The sequence below is a fragment of the Phalacrocorax carbo genome, chromosome 8 (genome assembly GCF_963921805.1).
Source record: "Phalacrocorax carbo chromosome 8, bPhaCar2.1, whole genome shotgun sequence".
Classification (NCBI taxonomy): Eukaryota; Metazoa; Chordata; class Aves; order Suliformes; family Phalacrocoracidae; genus Phalacrocorax; species Phalacrocorax carbo.
In genome coordinates this window covers 32,383,420-32,390,195 of record NC_087520.1, presented here as the reverse complement: position 1 = coordinate 32,390,195, position 6,776 = coordinate 32,383,420, and the positions used below count along the sequence as shown (strand labels likewise).

At 39.3% G+C, this 6,776-nt stretch overlaps 1 protein-coding gene across 2 annotated transcripts in view; it reads left to right on the top strand.

Moving 5' to 3' along the window:
• The first annotated feature begins 1 nt into the window (after position 1).
• The window catches only part of C8H19orf12 (chromosome 8 C19orf12 homolog), a 36,918-nt gene continuing 30,143 nt past the window's right edge, over positions 2 to 6,776 (top strand). The window contains exon 1 of one of the 2 annotated variants that reach the window (XM_064459492.1): positions 2 to 118. The gene's annotated coding sequence lies outside the window, so the exon portion shown is untranslated. Of the gene's footprint in view, positions 119 to 3,686; positions 3,788 to 6,776 lie in introns of those variants that run through there. The other variant, XM_064459494.1, reaches the window with a different exon arrangement.

Below are 6,776 nucleotides of genomic sequence, written 5' to 3'. Positions count from 1 at the left end.
GCAAGCTCCTACAGCTTTTTACCTCTCCAGACTAGTATTAGTGATGTGAAAAACTGCCAGGTTCCTTCCAATACACAAGGTGTAATTATGATGGAAGCCTTTCTACCAAAGCTGACAGGTAAACACAGATTTCCATTTTTCCTGTAAAATGTAGAGGAAAAATATTACAGTCTCACTGTGTACGTTGTAAAGAGATTCCCCTTGAATTTGATCTTTTAGCTCTAAGGAAGTTTAAAATAACCCAAAGAATACCTGTTTTGTCATGGCTGTATAAAATGTGGGCATATGTTTTCATTCCTTGGGTCTGGGAGCTAAGTTTGTCCTCTAGGTTCTCTCTCTCTTTCCTTGATAGCTATGCATCAGGCTTCTGCTGATGCTAATGAAAGTTATATTGTAGATATCAAAGCAAGTATACAAACATATATTTTTGTGTCAGCTGGCAGAGTACCCGTGCTTCTCTGAACAAAAGATAAATCCTCCTTCCAAAGGCAAAAAGATTTTCAAGAAATTTGGTTTCATTAACATAATGGTGATTCCAGAACATCACAGCATGAGATTAAGTCTCACATTTCTTTTTTTCTGGACTAGTCTGTCTCCCACATGACTCCCATCAAAAGCAGTGAAACATCTCTGGTGTGCTGACCTCCTGGAAAAGAGATTCTTTAGACCCTACGACAACCTTGGCATTCTTTTCTCCCTTTTCCTCCTAAATACACTGACAAAGTTTCAATGCATAGAAATCCTTTCAGGTGCCTGTATACTGTGGCCAGCACTAGTTTTTCAAAGTCCATGTTGACACAAGAGTTTTAATCTGCCACGTGTCTGGACTTCCATCAAAACCAACAGTTCTGTCCCAACCACTTGTCCCCACTGTTTCTCTTGTGCCAGCAGGAGCATTCATGTGGTCTCATAGGGATCAGGAAACTGATTCTAGCTGATAGCTAACCCAGTCTTGTACCAGCCATGCTCAGGGAGGGGTGTGGGCAAAATTTAGGTCATCTTCCTCATTCCTTGCATCTGCAGCTCTAACTCCAAGCTGCTGGTATAGGCAGTGCAGAATTATTTGAGGATCGTGAAGATGCTTTCTAAATCAGTGTTCCACAGCATATTTACCAGATAAAGCATTGATCTGGTTTAGTCTTAGAGTTCTTAGCCTGAGTAATAAGTAAGTTCCATGTTATGTCCTCTTTATTGTGAAAAACACCACATTAAATAAAAAAGAATGAATTTAGGTATCAGTAATATCAGTGTGCTTAAATCAGTACGTATTTTTCTCCTTTGTGTATTTAGAACTGTTTTCAGGCCTTTCACAAGTTGCATATATTTTCATATATCATTGCACAGAAGAATTAATGATGGTTGCCCCATCAGGTATTTTCTAATACATTTGTTACCAACTTTGAAAGTTATTTTCAGTAAGCCTGTATGCTGGAAAAGCTGACACATAAGCCATGAGCAATAGCCAGTGCTCTAGTGCTATGAGAAGAGTAAACATCTTCAAGTAGACAGCTGAAAAGTGCAACTCATACACTGATAAGGACTGTTCAGTGATGATAACTATGTTTAAAGAAACCGATTACAGTTGCCAAAAGTCCCATTCATCACTGAATGTGAAAATATAATGTGTTACCAGCATTTTTCTCAAATTGGTTTCTATTCACTCACAGCCTAAAAACTCAGAAGTGACTGGGACTCAAATGGGTTTTCATCTGAATAAAAGGGGTGGTGAGAATTTATTTCAATGCTGTATGCATTGTAGGTCTAAATGAAGTAATATCATACACAGTAGTCTTTGTAAGACAAAGAGCCCAATGAGTTGGTGTAATCCTCATCCAATGCATAGAGTAGACAGCACTTTCTCTGTCAGGATTTCATTTAACACACCACTGTGCAACACTTGTGGAAGGAACAGGCCATAATTTGGGTCTATTTTGTTACGTATGAATGGTAAGTGCAGAACTTAGAGAACAGAAGTAAAGGAAAGCTGATTTTAAAGCCTGGAAATGTGACTGATAGCCAACTCTTTATCATTCTTTATGCCGAAAGTATTCGTCTAGCAGCATTAAGCATCTGCTTGCCTGTTTCACACAGATGCTGCAAGTAGAATTTGACCTTTTGTTCAGAAAGTGTTTGAATATTTAATGTAAAAATATTAAGTTATCAGAAAGGCTGCCTCTTTTGGGAAGAGCTTTCAATTTTTATACAGCCCAAGTTGTTAAAGTACTTTGGAGCATGAACAACTTCAGTGCAGAACAAAGCAAGCAGTGCTAATGTGTAGAAACTCCAGAAGTAAATAACAGCTGTTCAAGAAGACTTCTATTAAATATGTATTAATTAATTTGGAGTGCTTCACTTAAATATGTGAAGAGATAATCTTGAGTTAATTTACATTAAAACACACAGCACTTGTTAGCCTCATTACAGTATCCTACGTATATCCTAAGCTATCACCTCATCCTACATTGAGCATTTTGTTGGGTGTTGATTGCTTTCGATTTGCCCTTTTAAAATGTCAGATAGCAGCCTCCCTTTCTTGTTGGATCTCTTCTTTCTCTCAGGTTTTGCTCTTGCATAGTTACTGTACTCACTCATGTCTGTTCTGTGCTGGGCAGAAAAAAAACTTAAAACCAGATTGTGCAAATATAACAGTAATTGCCCACAGCTCAGTTCCCTAATGTGCCCACCTGAGCTTCATGTGTGGTTCTTGCTGTTAACTTATGAACCAGCAGAGAGAATGTAAGTGTCCATTTGTGTAGCAAAATTACTTCTGTTGTGGTTTAACCCCAGCTTGCAACTAAGTCCCACGCAGCCGCTCTCTCACTCCCCCCCAGTAGGATCAGGGAGAGAAACAGAAGAGTAAAAGTCAGAAAACTTGTGGATTGAGATAAAGACAGTTTAACAGGTAAAGCAAAAGCCGTGCACGCAAGCAAAGCAAAACAAGGAATTCATTCATTGCTTCCCATCAGCAGGCAGGTGTTCGGCCATCTCGAGGAAAGCAGGGCTCCATCATGCATAACAGTGACTTGGGAAGACAAATGCCATAACTCTGAACATCCCCTTCTTCCTCCTTCTTCCACCAGCTTTATACGCTGAGCGTGATGTCATATGGTGTGGAATATCGCTTAGGTCAGTTGGGGTCAGCTGTCCCGGCTGCGTCGCGTCCAGGCTTCTTGTGCACCCAGCAGAGCATGGGAAACTGGAAAAGTCCTTAACCAACCTAGTGTAAGCACTACTTAGCAAGACTAAAACAACCTCTGCATTATCAACAGTTTTTAGCACAAATCCAAAACCTAGCCCCATACTAGCTACAATGAAGAAAATTAACCCTATCCCAGCCAAAACCAGGACAACTTTACATGAAGATTCAGTATCACCTTTAGTACAGGAAAGATACTTAGTAAAATGGGGGTTCCTTTAGTGAAATTATAGAGAAATAAAACTCACTGGTAATAATAGACTTTGTGGTCTAAATCAATGTATAAATCTTAATAAACCCTCATTCCGTTCATAAAACGTAATATTTTTATCCTCGTCTAATAAGGCAAAGGGATTTTTGCCTATTTTGGTGCTCCAAATATGTAAGCTTGTAAGATATATGGATAATTTTCAGACATTTTCTTCCCTGTGTCATTTAGGCAGCTGATCCAGCTGCTAGTCTGTTCTTTCATCCCATTATTTTGACTCTGCAGATTCCCTGATTACATGTTGGAGTCCCATTCTTGTTTCCTGCACCTATTCCAACAAACTACTCACTGGGGGAAAACTGAGGAATATAAAGGTCTTTCAGGTAGGTCCTGGCAGAGCAGAAAGGGGGAAGGAAACCAAAATATTTGGCTTTAGCAAAATCTCAGAGTCCATGACAAATTGCTACATTGCATGGTTCTCTTGAGGGAGGTGCGTGGGGATGTTTGCTGTAGTTCCAGGTTGTTTGCAGCATCTTCAGTTAAGACTTCATGAGTTCACACCCAGGTTATGTTTCTGAGCTCATTTCTGCTGGTATGTGTGCTTAGGGAGACATTTTTTCCTTTAGGAATGAAAGCTGAAGTTTGCATGATAATTATGGCAATACAGGGTGATATCTGTAGCAAATCCAGGCTTGGAATTCACAGCTCCTTGGTTTAAGAGCAGATTTAGATGTATGTAGCTTCAAAAAGAAACCATTAAAGGTTTGCGTTAAAAAACTTCACTTACTTCCTGAACCTTTGCCCTAACATCCAGTCAGTGTTTGCTGTGCTGAGGAACTTAGAAATTGCGCTTAGGAACAGAACTGTCTGTGGCTTTTTTTCTTGCACATTTGTAGTGCTTATCTATGTGACCTAGATAATATATTGTTCAGAATGGGCAGAGAATTGGGCTGAGATATTCTTTTTGTGGGCTGACATGCCACGGTGTGTAGCAGAACTGACCCTCCCCTCCACTCTATGGTCCCTGCTGCAGAAATACCATCAGAACTTAAAATCATTCAGGGAGAGACAGAGCTGTATTCCTGCCTGAGACGTGTCAGGGAAACCTACCCAATTAGCTCCTTGCTTTTGCAAGAACCAGTGCTTGTACTGGGGCTTGCAAAAAATTGTTCGTGTTAAGGCATTATAGAACTTCTCTCCATTTTTTTCCCTACTCTTAACCATTGCTTGACTGTTAGTGACAAGGATTATTTGATGCTTTGAACACTTCTTTTTAGGGATAAAATTCCTTTAGGGTGTCTGTTAAAGACCTGTGTTAGGACTAGTAACTTCGGTGACATCATTCTCATGTGATGACTGGTTAGCAATCTTCTGTTGAAAAGTCCATACTTGGTCAATATTAAGTTGAAAATGTTGCATAGTTTCCTGACTGCATTCATATTCCTGGCTTCATCTGTCAAAAAGACTTTGACACTCACTCACTTAGGTCCAAACAGACCTATTAAATACTTTCCTTGGATTATTCATCAGCTGGCAAAGTTACTACTTGCTTATACACTATCTCAGACCGATGCCTTTGGGGCACTGAAATATTCCAGCCTTCATACATGACTCTCTTTCTCTCTGGTGCTTTGCTTACAGACAAAAACATCGCTCCTTCCTCTCAGCCTTTATAGGTCTGCAGCAAACAGAGGAAACAGTCAGCTGCTGACCTAAAAGTAAGGCTAGATGGTTTCTAACGAAATGTTGAGAGTAATAGAGGCTTTTTCACCCCAATCTTTAAATGCACAGATAATTTTAGGGAGAAAAAAAGTCTTTCTGCAATGCAAATAGGAAAGCCTTTCACAAGAGGCAAAAGGGTTGCACTTCACAACATAGTCTGTTTCTTTGCTTACAGTTTGAAGCTTTAGAAGTAGTAAAGAGAGCCTAAGATGTTTCCTGTTAAACACTTAAGACTAGGAAAAGATGTGTGAGGGTAATTATCTTGATTAAAAATCTGTTGATTTTCTTAACAGGTAGGTTTCTTTCAAGATGTCAAAAAGGGATTTTAGTGAATTGGGGTGAAACTACTACACTCTGTCTACATTTAACTTCCCTCTTTCCTGTCACTGTCAAATTTTCATTGTTTCACAAAGTAAATTCAGTGTCAGACAGCAAATGTTAGTGTTTCATAATTTCTTTTTCCAGAGGATGTCACTCTCCTTGAAGTGAATGAGACAGAGATGCTGTTTGGTTGTATGGATTGCTGGGTTATTGGGTGCTTTGTATATTAAAATGCAACTTCTACTTCTGTCCTACTACCTGTGCAAAGGGAAATGGAATATCCAGTGTAGGACACAGGAGCTGATGAATCAGTGGGTATTTAGGACCTTTTTATTACTTAGAGAACAACATGAAGTGTAAAAGTGTAAGGTAAGTGAGGAAATTTTAAATATCTAATTTTGCCAAATCTGATATGAAATTAACTGTTCGTGATAGTAGTTAAACTCAAAATTGTTTGACTTTGTGCCACAGTCGCTGTATTAGCTGCACCATGTCATACTGCTATCAGAATGAGGTCACAAAACAGAGGATGTTGAAATCATATTTCATACAAATGTAGGAGGAATCCCAAATTCAGCAGTAAACAAGGATGAAAAAGAAGGGAGCACAGTAAGGGCAAGAAAAGATGCTTAAGTTTCCTGCAGTTCCTGCCTCATTGTTTATTCCGGCTTCCTCCTTTTTCAGTTTGCCTCTCAAGCCTTTCTTGTGCACATATATAGATTATAGTATGCAGAAGACTAAGAATAAGCTGAAGGCAGAAACTGACTTAATGAAGACATTCTTGCTATAGAGAAAAGATTTTGTTGTCCACAGATGTGCAAAGGAAAATAGAAAAGCAGCTGCCCTTAGAACTGGAGCAAAAGTAGAGATGAGGGCCACGTCATGATGCTTTAGTCAAAATCTGATGTGTTGAAAGTCTTTGAGAGGATCTGTACTGTTGTACAGGGATATAACCAAAAGGAGAAACAATAAGCTTCTGCTGGAAAAATACTGAATAGTGCTGGCTTTTTGTCAACTTTCTGCTGAAGACTAAGGATAAAAGAAAATAGCTTTCAACCATTCTGTCATGGGTGACAATATTAATAATCAATTTTGTGTCAAAAACTTCTGTTTCCTTAACACCAAGCTATAGAGGTATAGTAATGCGCTGTCATCCTCCAGAAGATTCTGAAGGGCAGAGGTTCTCACCTCATTAGTTTCCATCTCTCCTCTGTGGGTATTTTGCTTGTTTTTTCTGAAAGCCATTGTGGGCAAAGACAGCAAAGGTGATGGAAGAAATGTGGGTGGCAAGTGGGTGGATAGGTGAGATGAAGTGGAGCTGAGATACAG